Here is a 21,557-nt window from a genome sequence, read left to right as displayed (position 1 = left end):
AGGCTCTTTACTGTTCACATTGTGATTAAACACCTCCTTACTCCCATTCTCAACCACTGGCACTGTCAAGCCAATACTGAACAAATCATGATCTTTATGACATTGAAAATACATTACTGTATATACGACAAAATGAAATGTTATTAATCTTTAGAAAGATCAAGGAATACCTGCCAATATGGCTAATCCACATATTTCTTTCAGGCTTTCACTTCACAGAATTAAAGGATATAAAGGGAATATACAGGATATATGTAACGGAATATAAAAGATATAATGGAAATATAAATGGATAGCTATCCCATGTATGTGTATAGCCTCATTGAAATGAGGTGGCACTTGTCAAGCATAAAGGTTTAGACTTGGGATCTAAATCTTTTGTTCTACTAAGCAACTGTGCAGGATTAGAGGAAATAGCACAGATATGTTCCTCTTGGGGAGCTCTCTCAGGAAGCTTTTGCATACTCATGAGATAGGTCTCAAAATTCAAGAGCTTGTGGATTCCTCTAAGTTGGCTTTTTGCATTTTCAGTGAGGGGTTGCTGAACTCTCGGGGGACTTACCTATGGCTACTGTCCCAGTGAGTCTAACACCTACTCTCAATACTGTTCCTTAAAGTTATGGAATGTGGGACAGGGTTCACAACTTAGTGTAAGCAGGTCAGTGTCTTCAGCTGTTAAGACTTTACTGCTGTCTGTTTATAAGGTGGATTTTTCTGAATGTGATGAAAATGTGCCCAGTGGTTAAAAGTACTTCCTATTCCTGTAGAGGACTTAGGTTAAGTACCTAGAACTCAAATAGTTTGGCTCACAACTGCATGTAATTCCAGTTTTGGAGATGCAACAGCTTCTGCTGGATATAGACAAGCAGGCACACACATATGTCATGAAATAAAAGAAATTGAAAAAATGCTAAGTGAACAAAATAATTTAAATTACTTCAGATTATATGTTTATGTGAACACATATTTGTGAAAGTAGTCTTAACTGTAAAAATTCTATAGATTATGACTTATTTTTATGATTAAAATTCATGATCTTTTCAATAAGGATATACAGATAACTTTACACATACACACACATCATATAATCTTTCAGTTGAAAAAATCATCACAGTTTGTATATTTCACAGGTTGAACATGTATAATCATATTATCCTGATATTTGTTACCCAAGAAAAGAAATTTCCTATTTTGTAAAATAAGGAAAAATTATTGAGAGGTAAATTTGCAAAGAATGTGATAACGTGGTATCAAATGAACTCTTTTGGAAATTACAGGACTAAACTTTCTATAATATGGAGTCACATTTACTCTCTGGTGCCTCTGATATCTTTATAAATTCAATGCATCTCCTATTATTCCAGAATTAGTTTCATTGCAATTTTTCAAGTGTTTTCTTTCACCATTTGTATCCAGGATTCTTTCTTTCTTTCCTAGTTTTAGTTAAAATTGTCACTACTTGACTTATATAAACCTAATAGCTGTAATTAAAATAATAAACATTTGCATTCATATGGGAATTTCCATAGGAAATATATGCAAAATCCACCTCCAGTTTTGAGGTTTTCTATGTTTTAAAATGTATAAAGTTCACAAATGAGATTGCTCAATGGGTAAAACACTATCTGAACAAGCTTAATGATTTGGTTTCAATCTCACTGACCTCATCTCACAGAGGGTGTAAACTGACTGATCCTCAGCCATCCATATTCACAAATCACCTACACACACACACACACATACACACACACCACAGACATCCACGTGACCACCATGGCATACACCACTTGCACTCACACATGCACAAATAACATACACGTGTAACACATACACACCCAAGCACACACATCACACACATATGTGTACAATACTGCTAACAATAATGAACAAATTAAAAGTTTTTAATGAACTAATTCAGTCAACACATTATTTGAAAAAATCTACTAAAATTTGCCATCATTTATATGTTTAAGGTCATTTCAGATAAAGATTTTATTAAAAATAGATTTAAGAAAACTCTTTAATCTTTTCAATAAGCCATTTTAGATAAAAGCCTATTCTGTATGTGGGAAGGAGTCTCTGATATTGCAGTCTAAGTTTAGAATCCCGTGTTCATCAAAGTTTCCTAAACTTACCCATCTGAGGGAGAAAGTTCTTGTTCTTCCATATCAATAGCCACATCAGGATAAAGTAAAAATACTTCAAGAGGCATGGAGACCCATCTCTGCATTGCTATGTGGAGGAGGCTAAGGCACAAAAATGTACCTCACAGATAACTTGAATAAGAGGTATGTCATGGAATAAGGGATCAAGTACATAAATCTGCACAGAAATCATAATAACCAGCAATTCTGAAAGATCTGAAGATATCAGAAATAGTAATTCCTAAGTGAATACAGGTCTGTCTGAAAGCAATTAATAAAATTCTAAAATGGTTATTTGTTAAAATTTCATTTGCTATTGCACTAAAGTTTTAGATGTCCACTATTTTCAAGTCTCACAAGTCTTCAGGCTTAGTGTTTCCTCATATGCCAGACACTGGAGTTATAATCACCAGGAGAGGGCTCAGACATTCACATATGCTTTATGTGAGTAGGTACAGATACTCACACAGAAGCAAACTTGAATACGTATGTATTGTGGTCACAAGGAGGCAAATGCCAAACCAGTAAGGAGCAGGAGCAGCTGAGATATGGGTGAACATATCTATGTCTTCATGCAAGCTCGGGGCCTCTCTATTAGGTATTTCCATATAAGATAGTCTGGAATTCCTCACAGGAAGACACCAGTAGTGTTGTCAGACCTGGTACAGTGCTCCACAGATGAGGTTGTGCAGAGCGAGGCTATGGACAGAATGTGACTGAGCATCTTAGTATCTAAAGACTATCCTTATTTCAAGGATAGAGACATGACCCATGTCTCAGAAAGAGGAGGGTAAAAGTTAACAATAGAAGAGCAGTTGGAATAGCATATATGACTGCCCCTCTGTTGTAAATAATGAATGTCTCAGAATGAACCATCAATTTGAAATTGCAAAGCTATGAACAAACTTAATTTATCCAATACTTTGGTATAGTGTTTCAAAATAATTTAAATAAAATACAACAGAAGAAAATCAAGAGAGTAACACACTGAAAAAGTATTAACTAAGGAATAAAAATATAAATTCAAATGAAGAGATCCTACATAATTGTACATAATCAAATGCTCATCTAAATCCACACTGGCTTTGGAAATGAAATCTAATTTACTATTGGAAGATGTGGTTTTTTAACCCTTTCCTTTAATCATTTTGCTTCAGTGAACATAGCAAAGATTGCTGCAATTTCTTGTAAGCATTAATGCTACTGAGCTCAGTCATGACAATATTCTCTCTGGCATAACCTTCGGGCTCTTCATAAGTCCTGGTAGCACACAGCCCCCTGTCAGAAAGACCATATGGCTATGTGTTATAATGTGTTATTGTGTGTAGTCTTCTAAAACCTATGCAAACAAAACCCACACAACTGATTCCACCATTCTGTAACCTCCAGCAAAAAGATCTGAGAGAAACCACTCTCTTGAGAAGTTTTAAATTCAATTAAAACGCAACCTCATACTTGTGTTTTAATTGATTGATACTTCTTCAAAGAGAGTAAAAGGAGATACTTATTCAACACAGCATCATTTATTCATTCAAACACAAGAGAAGAGATCCTATGATGATGCCCTGCGCCATTCACATAACACCAGGTCATGATAAACCTAGTCTTGGACCAGCTGATCACCTTATACCAATGCTTATTTCAAGTTATCAAACTCTTTAGAATAGTGTTTACACATCATTAACTAATATTTACTATCTTATTCCAATCTTGAATATATAAAATATTTAACCAGCACATCAAATGTGTGATGTTTGGGTTAGAATTCTATACCAGAACCTCTCTGAAGGATTTTCCTGAACAATCCTCAATTCTCCAAGATAGCATTCATAAACTAGTATAACAAAAAGCTCCTCCAACACAGTGTTAGTGGTTATCTTACTGATGAAATACTCATTTCCATAGAGAGAAATATTCACATCTTTGAAGAGCTTGTAGAGCACATCCAGACACTGAAGTTGATCAGCATATTTAAGAGAAAGAAATACGTTTATTGACTTCAGGTGAAAACTCAGCACTTCATGTCCTCTTTTCTATTTTGTTTTCTATGGTATTTTTGGTGGTGTTGAGGATGTGGAATGCCTTTTTGTTCAGATGCCTTTTCTACCTCCTGTCTCCCAACTTCCTTTACTGGCCACGCACTCACCAGTATTTGAAGATTCAAACTTTTCGATACAGGATTTGAGACCATAATGTTCTACTCAAAAGAAGACTCTAAGGGGTGACAGAAATGGCTCAGCTGGCCAAGTGCTTGCCTTTATCAGGACTGAGCTTCATTCCTAGGCCTCAGTTCTTTTTTTATGTGGGCAATGGTGATGTGCATTTGTAACCCTGGTTGGTATTCTGAAAGAAGAGATATATAGATCTCTGAGATCACTGGTCAGCCAGCCTGGCCTGCTTGATGACCTCTATTTAGGACAGTGAGAGATGCTGTCTCAAAAAGTAAAACAAACAAATAACATTCAACAAAACAAAACAACAAAGTAGATGGAAGGTGCCTAAGGAAAGATGCCCAAAGTTGTACACTGGCCTCTGTGTATACACACACACACACACACACACACACACACACACACACGAGAGAGAGAGAGAGAGAGAGAGAGAGAGAGAGAACTCAGTACGTTCACATGCACACTTGCATGCAACACAACTGTTTGTAGGAACAAGTCTGTTTGCAGAAACTGAGAGTCCTGGGAAGGCAACTACTTTAGAAGTGAAATCTCTCCCTATGCGGGAATGAAGACAATCAGCTATCCTATTCTGCTAGCACACTTTTTCTATCCTTTAATGGACAAATGCACAATGAAAAAGAGAAAGCCCTGGCCCCTGGTGACTTGAGCTTAGTTAATTACAATGATATTATTTCACTGGGTGACGAATAAATTGGATTAATAACAAAAAACAGGTACTGTGGAAACAATGCAACACCACATTTATTTTGGCATTTTAACCTTAACAGCAAAAGGTCCAGTGGCAAAATCTGACTATAGATCTGAGAGATGGGGCTGCTCTTTGTTTTGCAAATTTGTCTAGACACTGAAATAGCTACTCCACTGCCTTAGGTTTGGGAAACCAATAGAGAACAATAGAAAAACAAAATGTTGTTATCTCAATCACACACTTTATGTGGTGCAATAGTTTCATTTTCTTTCAATTTGACAATATTACTTTAATAATACATCCTTCCCATGTTACAATATGCATTTTGCAGGTGTTCTTTTTTTATCCAGATATATTTACATGATATTCTTTTTTTCTCATTGTATGTTTTTATTTAAATTAGAAACATGAATGTTTCACATGTCAGACCCAGCTCCCTCTCCCACCCCTCCTCCCTTGTCCCTCCACCAGTCCCCCAGGCCCCCACCCAATCCCCACATCATTAACCAGGCAGGGTGAGGCCCTCTTTGGGGGGGATCTCTAAAGTCTGTCATTTCATTCTGGGCAGAACCTAGGCCCTTCCCCATGTGTCCAGGCAGAGAGAGCATTCCTCTATTTGGAATGGGCTCCCAAAGCTCATTCATAAATCATGGTGAACACTGATCTACTACCCAAGGCCCCAGTGATTTCTGTGGCCTCTTCCATGGCACTACATTCATGGAGTCTGGATCAGTCTCCTCTTGACCTCTCAGCCATCAGTCTAGGATTCAAGAGCTCCCCCCTGATCTGGTCAGCTGTCTTTGTGGATTTCACCATCATGGTCTTGACCCCTTTGCTCATCACTCCTCCATCTCTGTCACTAGGTTCCAGGACTTCAGTTCAGGGTTTATCTGTGGGTATCTGTCTCTGCTTCCATCAATCCCTGGATGAAGGTTCTAGGATGGCATATAGGATAGTCATCAACCCTATCATCAAAGAGGTGCTATTAGTGTAGTCTCTCCATTGTTGTTTAGTTTTCCAGTTGGTGTCATTCTTGTAGATCTCTGGAGATCTTACTAGAGTCAGCTCACTCCTCAAGCCTATAATGATTCGATCTATTATGGTATCTCTCATCCTGCTCTCCTCTATTCTTATCTCGACTCAACCTTCCTGCTCCCCCATGCCTTCTTCTCCCCCCCCCTCTTATCCCCCTCTGTTTTTCTTGGTTCCCTCTCCCCTCCCCCAATGTTCCCAATGTGCTCAGAAGATCTTGCCTCATTCCACTTCTCTGGGGTATCATGGATCTCTCTTGGGAACCTCCTTGATTCCCAGACTCACGGGCACTGGGATTGTAGGCTGACACTCCCCTGATCCATATCTAAAATCCATATATGAGTGAGTACATACCATGTTTGTCTTTTTGTGTCTGGGTAACCTCACTCAGGATGGTTTCCTCTAGTGCCATCCATTTGCCTGCAAATTTCAACATTCCATTGTTTTCTCTGCTGAGTAGTACTCCATTGTGTAAATGTACCACATTTTCTCTATCCACTCTTCAGTTGTGGGGCATCTAGGTTGATTCCAGGATCTAGCTATTACATATAATGCTTCTATGAACATAGTGTCACAGAGATCTTGTTTTGTGAATGGGCATCTTTTGGGTATATGCCTAAGAGTGGAATTGCTGGGTCTTGTGGTAGACTGATTCCCATTTTCCTGAGGTATCTCCATACTTATATCCATAGTGGCTGTACTAGTTCAAACTCCCACCAGCAGTGGAGGAGTGTTCCCATTTCTCCATATCCTCTCCAGCACAAACTGTCATTGGTGCTTTTTATTTTCACTATTTTGACAGGAGTAAGATGATATCTCAGAGTTGTTTTGATTTGCATTTCCCTAATGGTTAGTGGTGTTGAGCACTTTCTCAAGTGTCTCTCAGCCATTTTATACTCCTCAATTGATTATTCTCTATTTAGTTCCATCCGCCACCTTTTAATTGGATCCTTTGGCGTTTTGGAGACTTGCTTCTTTAGTTCTTTTTAAACTTTGGAGATCAGTCCTCTGTCAGATGTAGGGTTAGTGAATATCTTTTTCCAATCTGTGGGGTGACTTTTTGTCTTGCTGACTGTGTCCTTTGCCTTACAGAAGCTTCTCCATTTCAGGAGGTCCCATTTATTAATCTCAGTGTTTGTGCTACTGGTGTTATGTTCAGGAAGCAGTCTCCTGTACCAATTCGTTCAAGGGTATCTTCCACTTTCTCTTCTAAGAGGTTCAGTGGGGCTGGATTTATATTGAGGCCTTTGATCGATTTAGACTTAAGTTTTGTGCATGGAGATAGACAGGAATCTATCTGCAGTCTTCTACTTGCTAATATCCAGTTATACCAGCACCATTTGTTGAAGATGTTATCTTTTTCCATTGAATAATTTTAGCTTCTTTGTCAAAAATCAGCCATTCATAAGTTTGTGGATTAATCTCAGGGTTTTTAATTTGATACCATTGGTCTACCTGTCTATTTTTGTGCCAATACCAAGCTGTTTTCAAGACTATAGCTCTATAATAGAGCTTGAATTCAGGGAAGGTGATGCCTCCAGACATTGCTTTGTTGAACAGTGTCATCTTGGCTACCCTGGGTTTTTTGTTTTTCCATATAATGTTGAGAATTGTTCTTTCAAGGTCTGTGAAGAACTGTGCTGGTATTTTGATGGGGGTTGCATTGAATTTGTAGATTACTGTTGGCAGGATTGTCATTTTTACTATATTGATCCTACCTATCCAAGAGCATGGGAGATCTTTCCATTTCCTAGTGTCTTCTTTAAAGACTCAAAGTTATTGTGATACAGGTCTTTCACTTGTTTGGTTAGCGTTACCCACAGGTATTTTATGTTGTTTGTGGCAATTTGTAAAGGGTGATGTTTCTCTGATTTCTTTCTCGGCCCTTTTATCATCTGTATATAGTAGAGCTACTGATTTTCTTGAGTTGATCTTGTAGCCTGCCACTTTGCTGAAGGTGTTAATCAGCTGTAAGAGTTCCCTGGAAGAGTTCTTTTGGTCACTTATGTAAACTATCATATCACCTGCAGATAGTGAAAGTTTTACCTCTTCCTTTCCAACTTGTATCCCCTTGATCTCCTTTTGTTGTCTTATTGCTCTAGCTAGAACTTCCAGTACAATATTGAACAAGCCTTGTCTTGTTCCTGATTTTAGCAGAATCGCATTGAGTTTCTCTCCATTCAGTTTGATGTTAGCTGTTGGTTTGCAGTATATAGCTTTTATGATGTTTAGGTATGTACCTGTTATCCAGGATCTCTCCAAGACCTTTATCATGAAGGGTCTTGGATTTTATCAAAGGCTTTTCAACATCTAGTGAGATGATCAGGTGATATTTTTGTTTCTCAGTTTGTTTATATGGTGGATCACATTGATGGATTTTCATATGTTGAACCGTCCCTGCATGCCTGGAATGAAGCCTACTTGATCATAGTGGATGAGAATTATGATGTGTTCTTGGGTCTGATTTGCCATTCTTTTATTGAGTATTTTTGCATCAATATCCATGAGGGATATTGGTCTGAAGTTCTCTTTCTTAGTTGTGTCTTCGTGTGGCTTGGATATCAATGTTATTGAAACCTCGTAAAAAAGTGTGTGGCAAAGACTTCTGCTTCTATTGCATGGAATACTTTGAGGAGAATTGGTATAACCTGTTTTTTGAACTTCTGGTAAAATTTTGCACTGAAGCCATCTGGCCCTGGGCTTTTTTTCTATGGGAGTGTTTTGATGAGTGCTTCTATTTCCTTAGGTTTTTTTTTCTATTTTCTTTTTTTTTTAATTTTATTTTCCAGTTTAAATTTAGATAAGAATCAAGGTTGCTTCACAAGTCAGTTCCAGGTCCCTCTCCCATTCCCTCCCTTCCTCCCGTGCCCTCCCCTCCCCCCCCCCCCCCGTTATCCTCTCATTTCTCCAGGGAGGGTGAGGCCCTCCATGGGGGTGTCCATAGTGTGTCATTTCATATAGGGCAGGGCCTAGACCCTTTCCCAAGAGTTCTGGGTGAGAGTGCACCTCACATTGTTCTATTGGAGTCCAAAGTCCGTGTGTATACTTGGGATGGGTACTGATCTGCTGCCCAAGGCTCAATAGATTCCCTAGGCCTCTTCACTGACACCCAGATTCAGGGGGTCTTGATCAGTCCCATGCTGGCTTCCCAGGCTAATGCCTGGGATTCAAGAGTTAACCTTTGTCTGGTCAGCTGTTTCTGGGGGTTAAACCAGCCCAGTCTTAATCCCTTTGATCATCAGTCCTCCCTCTCTGTTACTGGCTTCCTTAGGTTTTTATAGGAGTATTTAAATTGCTTATGTGTTCTTCATTAAATTTTGGTAAATGATATTTATCCAGAAAATTGTCCATTTCCTTTAAATTTTCAAATTTTGTGGAGTTTAGCTTTTCAAAATTTGACCTGATGATTCTCTGGATTTCATCTATGTCTGTTGTCACATCTCCCTTTTCATTTTTGATTTTGTTAACTTGCATGTTCATACTCTCCCTTTTGGTACGTTTGGATAAAGTTTTGTCTATCTTGTTGATTTTCTGGAAGAACCAACTCTTTGTTACATTGATTCTTTGTATCGTTTTCCTAGTTTCTATTTTATCGATTTCAGCCCTCAATTTAATTATTTCTTGGTATCTGCTCCTCTGGGGTGAGTTTGCTTCCTTTTGTTCTAGAGCTTTCAGTTGTGATGTTAATTCTCTAGTGTGACTATGTTCCAGTTTCTTCATGTGGGCACTTAGTGCTATGAACTTTCCTCTTAACACTGCTTTCAAAGTGTCCCATAAGTTTGCGTATGTTGTGTCTTCATTCTCATTGAATTCTAGGAAGTCTTTAATTTCTTTTATTATTTCTTCTTTGACCCAGGAGTGGTGCAATAGTGTATTTTTCAATTTCCATGTGTTTGCGGGGTTTCTGCGATTTGTGTTATTGTTGAATTCTAACTTTAAGGCATGATGGTCTGATAAGATACACAGAGTTATTCCAATTTTTTGTACCTGTTGATGTTTGCTATGTTGCCAAGTATGTGCTCAATTTTTGAGAAGGTTCCGTGTGGAGCTGAGAAGAAGATATATTCTTTTCTGTTTGGATGGAGTGTTCTATAGATGTCTGTTAAGCCCAATTGGGACATAACATCTATTAGGAATTTGTATCCTTGATACGTTTCTGTCTTGTGGTCCTGTGAGAGTAGGACCTCAAGACAGAAGTCGTGATGAAGTCTCCCACAACAAGCGTGTAAGGTTTTATATGTGCTTTGAATTTTAGTAATATTTCTCTTACGAACGTGGATAATAAAGACAAAAATACTTGTCTATGTGCTCAGATGATCTGCACTTCAAACTTGGGTTCTTCATGACTTACCTGAGTATGTCTGGGGAAGTCCTTTCTAGTGTCAATTTTAAGGACTCAGTTTCAACATGTAGGCATGGAGAAACTCTGTACAATGCCTTTTAGCCTCACAAATCTGCAGTTTCAGTTACTGATGTGAATACTTGGCTAATCACATGAAGGTCTTTAAATATGTAAACTGAGTTTAAGAGGAAAAAGTTTACTTGGAAGATTGCCAATGAGTGAGGAATCCTTGCTCTCTGGAAATTTTAACCTATTTATGTAAAAAGAGTGTTTAGATATTTAAGGGTCTCAGGTAGAAATTTCATATGATTACGTAGTGTGTCTCTAAAATTAATAAAACCAACTTCTGCATTCAACCTTTTTCCATAGCATCTTAGTGGGGTTTGCACTAATTGTCACTGTGACTTTGCAAAGAAGCACAACTGTTGAACACAAAAGTGGTCTGTTCTTTCCTTAGCCTGATATATAGATCTTAGAATAAGTGTCTAGAGTATTTAAGAGATATTTAGTGCAAATCAATACAATTTTAAATGGCTTTTTAATAGACATGTGCATGAATTCTTTTATTTTTTTCTATCCAGCTTCCAGTAAGTGTACTTGGCTAAGATTTCTGATATGTTCCTATATTGTATTAGTATACATGCTAGTTTTCAAGTAAATAACAGCAGAGAGATGAATATGTCTACATGAACTTCATCTGTAACAATAATTATATGGCTTATTTTTGTAAATATTTATATCCTTTTCTATAAAAGACAAAGAATACATTCTCCCAAACTTATTAGTTTTATGTCTACAAATTCAAATGGAGACAAGACCCCTTTGATCTTACCTAGTTGGCTGGGCCCTGTACTTGAGTCAGTTTGTTCTGTAAAATCAGACCTGATTTTACAGAATGATTTTGTGTGCTAAAAATGCCATAACATGTACTTAATGAAAGATGTGATAATTGACTGAAAGATAGGAAAAGACAGTAAGAAAGTTACAGTTTAGTAAAATGAAGTTTCACATTAACTGTAAAAACATTTTACACCAAAGGACAGCTAAACTTAGTGACTCTATTACATGGCAGTGCTGAGATGAGTCACTCCCTTTCCGTGAAAGCAACCCAAACCTCACTTCCTGTCCTGGTGTATAATCTGCACACACCAGCAGATTTCAGATCTCAATTGTACATGTCATTATTCTGGGGAAAGAGAGAGAGAGAGAGAGAGAGAGAGAGAGAGAGAGAGAGAGAGAGAGAGAGAGAGAGAGAGAGAGAAAATGAAAGTTAACAGTGAATACCAGGCAACCAAAACTAGTCAGAAAGACTTCACTTTCATAAATGTACTGAAACCTCACCTAAGCTCTACAGATACCTCGAAAGGAAAATTAAAAAAAAAAAGCACTTTCATGTAGGAGAGCAAAGTCACTGGTCTTTAACTGAGGACTGCCCCCCCACGCACACACAGCAGGAAGATTTCTTTGTTTCCATTTCATGATGACACAAGATAACCTTGTATAATCTTTAATAATGAACCTCATTTTGGATTTGAAAGCAACGTGAGTAAAACTAGTGTCATTGTTTTAAATTCCAGATTTTTTAGGGGGGGGGTTGGAGACAGGATTGCTCTGTGGCTTTGGAGCCTGTCCTAGAACTCACTCTACAGACCCGGCTGGCCTTGAACTCACAGAGATCTACCTGCCTCTGCCTCCCAAGTACTGGAATTAAAGGTGTGTACCACCAGCACCCTGCTGTAAACTCCAGATTTTTTTTCAGTCTCAATAACATGATTTCTCTTGACATTCTAATATCCTCCAAATATTTATCACAATTTTTAAATTAATTCCTCTTTTTGCTGAAGAGTCCTGGTGTGTGTAGACATCCTTACAGGTCTGGCTTTTCTCATTAGCCTGGACTTTCATCACCTTACCTCTTGGCCTGGGAAAGAGTGGGTAGATAATGGTAAAAAAGTATATCATGATGTCAGCTCTTGTAGTATCCCCTCACTTCCAAAGAACATGAGGGAACTGAATACAGATGGGAAATGTCAGATGAAAAAGTTCACATTATGAACTATCAGGTTGCAAGAAAAACAGGGTCAGTGAGTTCAGGGTAGAATCAGTAATATAGGGGGGATTGTAGAGCATAAGTCATAAAGTGCTTGAGAAATGAAGGAAGCAACTCTCAAGTAAAGACGGGAAATTCTGGGTGACCCTTGATGCACCAGAAAAGAGGAGTTAGGAAGGACTGATGGGAAAATGTGATAGGAAAAGGATGAATAGAGAACACAGAATGAAACTACACCAAGGTATAGGTTACAAGCAATTGCAAAAATGAAGCCTGAGATGGTATGAAAAAAAGATCAACAGATTTGTTGATCAAAATGGTATAAAAAGCATGTTTATTTTGATGTAGTAATGACTGGTGAGTGAGATAAAGCATAATGAGATGAGAGAAAATGGAAACTTTCAGGAATTTTTGAATGCAAGAGATGAGGGAAGAACTACAAATTAGCAAACTGACTGGGCTAACCTACAAACAGAGGTAACTGATTAACAAAGGTAAACAAGAACCAATAGTGCATGGCTTGAGACAGGGATATGCAGGCAATTGTGATGTGTGGAAGTTCCCTTCCACTTTCTTCAGTTCCTTCGATAAAAATCAGGGCAGAAAGTATCAGAGAGAGCTAAGTAGAGAAGAGTAAGTGAGACGTGCTTGTCTAGAGTATACTTATTAACCGTGGGATCATGTACTTCAATATGGGGCTTGCAAAAAAACAAACAAACAAACAAACCTGACAGCAGTAAATGGCTTCTTATTGTTGACAAATTTAGTTTTGATTGTCAAATACACAAGTAATCTCCTGTCTTTCTGGGAGGTCTCATTGGCACCCTGTGTCTTCACTACCATTTTTGGTTCTGAATATACAGCATGGGCAATTTACAATGTGTATTGTCAAAATATGCAGGGTTATCAGCCCTACCTGAGTCATCTCAGCCCAGATTCAAGACAGTAATCCATCATGAAGAGCAGAGTTTTGAAAATTTGTTTTAACTATACATGCAAAATTTTCTGCCATTAGAAAAACCATATTTTGATTAAGAGAAACCAAGTATCTTATATTTTCTATCATTCTTCAGAATGTAAGTATTAAATCAGTATGTCTTTGTTAGGATGTATAATTATTAAAATTGCTTTTAGAGTTGGTGACTGAAGTTTGAGACACACACAAATTATTTAATGAATTCTGGTTTGTAATTATGACAGAAATTCCAACCATTTCTGAAATGACTGTAAACGTAATTTTGCCATTTTGTTTCTATATACAAAATTATATACACAACAGTGGCTGTTATTAAATCAAAATTTCATTCATCTCAGAGAATGTTAAAGAGGCCCTACATTTTTAGTATCAAAAATTCATCCAAAGTTCAATCCTTTTTGTAAAAATACATAAGCACAAATATCTCACTAGTATATAAATATGATTTGATCTAACAAGTTGCCTTAAAATAAATTCCTATTTATTATCAGTAAAATTTGATTCACATGCCACTTATACAAATAAACACACACACATATATATATATATATGTATACATGTAAACATACACACAGAGACACATTACCTATTTAAGCAAATGAGCTAGGTTTTGAAAGACAAATAACAAATTTTTCTCATATGTGATAACTACAAAAAGGACATTCAAATGAAAAAGGAACAGTTGGGAAGAGTAACAGGACAAAAATGAGGATGGGGAAGTAAGGGAAAATAATGGGGTGAATGTGATAAAATATGTCATGTGCTCACATGAAATGTCAATATAAAATACAGATATGTATGGTTAATACATACTAATAATAAAGAGAAAAAGTTTAAAAAGCACACGGAGGAAATAGAAATCACAAAGAAAGGAAGAAATCCAGTCTATCTGATGACATAAGCCTTATTGAAGAAGGTTATCTCACAGTCCACAATTTAAAACATAGCTATACGGGTCTTTCGCTTATTTGGTTAGCATTACTCCAAGTTATTTTATCTTGTTTTGGAAATTTTAAAAGGTGATGTTTCTATGATTTCTTTCTCAGTCCATTTATCTTCTGTATATAGTAGGGATACTGATTTTTTTAGTTAATCTTGTATCCTGCCACTTTGCTGAAGGTATTTATTAGCTGTAGGAGTTGCCTGGTAGAGTTTTCCAGGTCAATTATGTAAACTATCATATCATCTGCATATAGTGAAAGTTTGACTTCTTCTTTTCCAATTTGTTTTCCCTTGATCTCCTTCTGTTGTGCTATTGCTCTAGCTAGAACTTCAAGTACAATACTAAAGAGGCATGGAGAGACAGGACAACCTTGTCTTGTTCCTGATTTTAGAGGAGGATTGACATAGTAAAAATGGCAATCTTGCCAAAAGCAATATAAAGATTCAATGAAATACCTATCAAAATTCCAGCACAATTCTTCACAGGCTGTAAAATAACAATTCTCAAAATTATATGGAAAAACAAATGACCCAGGATAGCCACAACAACCCTGTATAATAAAGCAACTTAGAAGAGAATGTAGGTAGTACTCTCAAACAAATTGGTACGGGAGACAACATCCTGAACATAACACTGAGACCGACAATTAATAAATGGGACCTCTTCAAACTGAGAAACTTCTGTAAGGCAAAGAACAAGTCAACAAGACAAAATGGCAGTCATCAGAGTGGGAAAAGAAATTCACCAACTTTACATCTGATAGAAGGCTGATTTCCAAAATACACAACTATCTTAGTTACCCAAACACCAAATAATTCAATTAAAAAGTGGGGGACAGAACTAAATAGACAGTTCTCAATAGAGGAATCTAAACTGACTGAAAGACACATAAGAACATGCTCAACATTCTTAGCCATCAGGAAAATGCAAATCAAAACAACTCTGAGATACCATCTCGCTCCTGTCAGAATGACTAAAATCAAAAACACCAATGACAGTTTATGCTGAAGATGATGTGAAGAATGGGGAATACTCCTCCACGCTGGTGGGAGTGCCAACTCATACAGCCACTTTGGAAATCAGTATGGCGAGTCAGAATTCCTCAAGATCCAGCAATTCCAGTTTTAGGCATATATTCAAAAGACACATATTCATACAACAAGGATATCTGTTCAGCTCTGTTCATAGCAGCATCATTTGTAATAGCCAGAGCCTGGAAACAACCTAAATGCTCCTTAACTGAAGAATGGATGGAGAAAATGTGGTATATTTACACAATGGAGTACTACTCAGAGGAAAAACAATGAGATCTTGAAATTCCCAGACAAGTGTATTGAACTAGAATAAACCATCCTGAGTCAGGCTGGAGAAATCCACAGAAACAGCTGGCCTGAACAAGATCGAGCTCATGGACCCTAGATTGATAGCTGGGAAACCAACATAGGACTGATCCAGACCCCATGAACAGTGGTGTCAGTTAGGAGGCCTGGACAATCTACGTGGCTTCTGGTAGTGGATCAGGATTTATCCCTAGTACATGAATGGACTTTGGGAGCCCACTACACATAGAGGAATATTCTTTCAGCCTAGACACATGGAGGAGGGTGTAGGCCCTGCTCCAAATGATATGACAGACTTTGAAGATCCCTGTAGAAGGCCTTACATTCCCCGGGGAGTAAAAAGGGAATGGGATAGGGGGTTGGTGGGGGCAGGGGAGGATGGGAGGTAGAGGGAACTGGGATTGACATGTAAAACAAGCTTGTTTCCAATTTAAATTTTTTAAAAAAGCAAAATATCTGGAAAAAGAATATTTAGCCAAGTGCCCTGTGTTCCCCCATGCCATAGTAGCTACCCTTCATGCCTCAGTGAACCCCTTTGCTTCTCAGGTTAACGCCACCTGTTTTTTTTTCTCGGACATTTGCTGCTTAAGCAACCTAGCCATCTTCTATTTCAGCACACCTTGGAGTTTCCTCTGCAAAGGAGAAGAGGAGGAGTGAAGACCCTGGTTAATTATCATGCACAACAAAGGGACTCTGGTTCAACAAAAGTCCACAGCAGCAGGGCAGAGAATTATGTCTCTCATTACCCAACAGAGCAATTAAGGGATTTCCTCAGGTCAAGAAATGAATATCCAGGAGCAGATTTTTAAAATAAAAATTTTCTTCTGTTATATTGTGATGTGGAACTAGCATATTATAGTAAATGATCCAGTCATTAAAGAACAAGGTCTTAGGTGATAGGTACCATGCTTTCATTGTTGTCTCCTGAATATTACCCCCTGACTCAACCTTATGTCATTTATTTAAACAAGCTAGCTCCAGGTTTGTTACAGATGTAAAGTTAGAGGAAAACAAAAGAACACCCTAAAGAAAATAGAAAAAACATTGGTGTATCTGTGTGGAATATATTTTTAAGATATGTTACATTTGTTTATGCTTTGGAATACTTGTTTAAAGATGCAAACATGTGTTGCATTCTTTTATGTTGCATTTGTTTAACTCTGTGAAGCTGTGTTTCTTTGCCAGTCTAAAACACCTGATTGGTTTAATAAAGAGATTAACAGCTAATATCCAGGCAGGGGAAAGGATAAGTGAAGCTGGCTGGCAAAAAGAATAAATAGGAAAAATCTGGACAGAAAGCATCAAGGAATGAGAAGAGAAGGAAAGGAGGATATCACCCAGCTACACAACAAGTCATGGAGTAAAAAGTAAAGAAAGAAACATAGAAGCAAAAAGGTTAAAAACCAAAGACTAAATGTAGGTGGAATAATTTAACTTAAGAAAAATTGACAAGAAACAAAGCAAGATAAGGTCTGGCATTTATAAGTAAGAATATGTTTCTGTATAATTATTTGGGAGCTGGGTGGTGCCCCCAGATAAAAGCCAAAGGAATAAGAGAAAAAAAAAACAACTACAAGTATTCTTGATGCAAGTAAAATGTTTGTTACAAAGGACCCAGAAAGCATTGAATATAGAAGAAAACTGCACAAACTGAGCTCACTGAAATTAATTTTTTTATAAAAATATACATTAATAGTAAAAAAGACAATAGAAATTGAGGGAAATGGGAAACAGTAGTTCATTTTACACTGCTCCAAAGACTAATACCCAAATAATACAAATAGAACTACTGAACAATACAAAAAATGGGCTATAAGTAGAAATAGCCAGAGGAGAGGATACTTGCTTCAGAAGAATATATACATATGAAAAAATTCCATCTCATTAGAATAAATACAACTTAAATTTGTGGTATCATTCTACTGTGCTCTAATTGAAGTTACTCAAAAATTTCAAAAGTAAGAAGTAAAGGACCATATTCACCTCAGACTTTCAGATCTTGGTGGTGCTGGACACTACAATCATTTTTCCACTGGTTTCTTCTTAAAAGGAATGTGCAGAGGCTGCAGTGAGGGCTGAATCATTAAGAACAACCATTGTTCTTGTAAAAGACCTTAGTTTGCTTGCAAGCTCTGGTTTCAGGGAGCTCAAAACCAACTGTAACTCCAGCACCGATTCATGCGACACATCCTCTTATTATCTCCTCAAGGAACTGCATTCATATGCACATACTCTGAAACACACACACTCTCTCACAAAACTTTAAAACATGAATTGAATTAATAGAACACATTCATTCAGTATCACTTTTAGCAACTGTCCACATGAAAATGGAGCCAAATATGCAGTACAACATATGCACAAGAAAGGTTACAGTAACAGCTTCATGAGGATGGTAAAGGTGTTTTGTAAATGTTTCAGTATAGACCTGTACTTCAAAATATCACTGAAACTCCCAGAAACAGCTGACCAGACAAAGGTTAACTCTTGAATCCCAGGCATCAGCCTGGGAATCCAGCATGGGACTGATCAAGACCTCCTGAATCTGGGTGTCAGTGAGGAGGCCTAGGTAATCTATTGAGCCTTGGGCAGCAGATCAGTACCCATCCCAAGTATACACACGGACTTTGGACTCCCATAGAACAATGTGAGGTGCACTCTCACCCTGAACTCTTGGGGAAGGGTCTAGGCCCTGCCCTATATGAAATGACAGACTATGGACACCCCCATGGAGGGCCTCACCCTCCCTGGGGGAATGAGGGGATAAGGGGGGGGGGTTGGGGGAAGGGCACGGGAGGAGGGGAGGGAAAGGGAGAGGGACCTGGAACTGACTTGTGAAGCAACCTTGTTTCTTATCTAAATTTAAACTGGAAAATAAAATTAAAAAAAAAGAAAGGCAATGCAGGAGAGACGCACGCAAAAAAAAAGAATTAAGTTTCTAGAATTATTTTCTAAATAAGGGAATGGGAGCACAATGGGCAATCAACTTAAATGTGTATTATATTGAAAAATCAAACAGGAAACAGAAAAAATCACAACTGGATATGGGGTTGTGCTGTCCTAAATAATAGTGCTGTGGATATTCCCTGGTCCTCTGGAGAATACCAGCGATGACTTCAATGATCACTAGATTTTTCTGAACAGGTTTTGCAATTTCTTAGCAACATTTTGTAACAAGGCATCCTAAGACATGCTTTCACTCTTTCCATGACTGTTATAAACACAGACATTAAAAGACTTGAGTGGTACAGTAAATGAATTCTAATGTAGAAGGCTGAACATGAGCTACAAACAGGGTCATGACTTTGTAGTATTTACTAGTCTTTGCACACCTAAGCCATTAATTTTCTAAGGACTTAGAAATTTCAAGTAAGAAAAATATTGTTGGAGCCGGGTCTTTCTTATTAATCATATTTGATTAATATTGTGTGAAATATTATTAGATAAATGTAATGCAGATGTATGGATTGAAGATATTAGAGAGCTTTCATGACAGAAACATTGACAAATGATGTGCAAGTTTAAGTTTTCACAAGCGATTAATCTGCTTTCCTGCAGTTAAAATTAATTATTGCACTCCTAGTTACATGGCTGGCTACAATATGTCCAGCATTAACATACTACATTTACAAAAAATTATCATTAACATAATGTAATATATTTAATATATAACAAGTACACAGAGAAGTACAAGTACAAAAAAAGAACCAGGTCTGAATTCTACTTTTTACCCAATTTACAATCAGGCTTATTTAGTTGGTTTATTTTAGTTTAGTGTAATTTAGATTTTTTCCATCCTAGGGAATACAAAGATGGTGCTCTTCAAAGCCTGTACCGCCTTTCTGTCGTAAATTACATGCTTAGCATGCATGAAGCTCTGAGTTTGACCTCCATCAATGACAAGTAAAGAAATAAATCAAATAAATAAGTAAAGCTATTAAAATATTTGTTGTCGTCACTGGTGTGTAATTGGATAGTCATATTCTTACATGAAAGTGGACAAGGTCTATGTTCCTAACTTTTAGCTGCAAATATTACCATAATTAATCATGAACAATGTGTTCAGATATTCTCATCCTCTCTAACAAATTATCAGAAAGAAATAGAGTGGAGACTTTCAGATCAAGTGAGGTGTGTAGAAAAATTCTAAAGTTAGAGGAATGAGTTAGAGCCTGGGGATTCTCTTTTCTGTCACTTTGATTGGATATTCCACTTGAACTAATTCAGACAGATTGATAATATTTATCTTGCTCTACAGAGGCAAGTATTTCATAACTTGTAAATGTTCAACCTTTTGTTAACCCATTCTTTCTCTAAGCATATGAGATTTTAATGAAAATGACTTCTAAAAGAGCCAGCACCGCAAGCTGGCTTTGACAAAGTGCCTATTGTTGTGGGCATTGTTTTCAGGTATATACTTATACTTTATTAAGATCTTTATAATTCTGCCTCTAGCGCAATCACAGTGGAGGCCAAATTTGTTTGAAGCAAGTATTTAGAAAGGTCTAAGGATAAGAGAAGAAAATTCAGGAAGTGAACCTTAACTGGGCAAAAATGTCTCTGACCTGCATGAAACACAACTTGTTCATTTAAATGTGCTCTTGTTTTCTTTTTGTGTGTGACCAGAAAATTTTACATTTGATTACTTAGCTTTGAACAAGAGCTCGGGGTCCTGAATGCACACCAAGTGTCCTAGATGCTGTTCTTGGATCCATGTTTCAGTTGGCTCCCATCCACGGCTGGTGGTACTTGTATCCTGTACCCATATTTAGAAATGAGTAGAAAGTGAAGGAAGTTGGAATGCAGTTTTTAGTGAGATATTTGTAAATCCCGAGGGCCAGAGAAACAAGTGGGCAATTGTGTAGATTAACAATTTAGAAGTAATGTGAACTGACATTTTCACTTCTTCTCTTGATTTTTATTGTTTTAAAGCATCAAGTTGACATTTGTTTTTGCTGCATTGAATCTTCTAATTGGTCTATTAAGCACATTCTTTGACTATGTTATTAAATAATTTGCATAGGTAGCATTCCATTAGGCTTTTCTTTATGATTTCCATCTTTCTCCTGAAATTCCTCACACTATACAAGCTATCTGAATGCATTGCTAACTTAAAGTACTAACGTTAAACTCCACTTTATATTGCATCTAGATTAAGGGAAATCATTTGCAGAGAAAGGAAGGACAAACAGGGAACTCTGAGATGGTAAATATAAGGAGGAAAACAATAGAGTGTTATTTATTGGAATATTCTCAGGTATCTGGAGTGATAAAAATTGTCCTCAATAAAGAAGGATTACATCCTACCTTCAGATTTTTTTGTTTGTTTTAAACAGAGGATTAGAAAATATTTTATTCCTTCACACCTTGAATTCCTGGTACTTCAAAAATATTTGAGTAAAAAATAGTATTCGGTTCTCTGAGCTCTACATAATGTTTGACTATAGATCTCTACATTTGTTCCCATTAGCTGCTGTACGAAACCTCTCTGCTGACGGCTGAACTAGGCACCAATCTTTGAGAATAGCAGAATATCATTAGGAATCACTTCATTGACTTTATTTTGACAGTCCTGTTTGGTTCTATCCTAGGTCTCTGGCCTAGCCCACCTCTGGAGCCTGACTTATACTGGAGGAAGGATCATAGGAACCAGAGTGCCAAGGACACCACAAGAAAACTGAAAGAACCAACTAACCTGGGCTAACTCACAGAGACTGAATCCACAACCAGGTAGTCCACATGGGACTGACCTAGGCCCTCTGAATGTGTTTTCCAGTTATGTAATGTGATCTTCTTATTAACTCATAACAGGGTGAGCAGTGGCTGTCTCTGACTCTCATGCCTGCTTTG

At 37.4% G+C, this 21,557-nt stretch overlaps 1 long non-coding RNA gene across 1 annotated transcript in view; it reads left to right on the top strand.

Moving 5' to 3' along the window:
* The window catches only part of LOC121143662, a 41,503-nt gene extending 19,946 nt beyond the window's left edge, over positions 1 to 21,557 (top strand). The window contains exon 4 of the long non-coding RNA XR_005880962.1: positions 21,299 to 21,557. This is a non-coding gene — a long non-coding RNA (uncharacterized LOC121143662). The remainder of the gene's footprint in view (positions 1 to 21,298) is intronic.

Source organism: Mesocricetus auratus, unplaced genomic scaffold (assembly GCF_017639785.1).
Source record: "Mesocricetus auratus isolate SY011 unplaced genomic scaffold, BCM_Maur_2.0 Super-Scaffold_100013, whole genome shotgun sequence".
Lineage (NCBI taxonomy): Eukaryota > Metazoa > Chordata > Mammalia > Rodentia > Cricetidae > Mesocricetus > Mesocricetus auratus.
The sequence above is the reverse complement of the archived record's forward strand: the minus strand, read 5'-3'. Positions and strand labels throughout refer to the sequence as shown.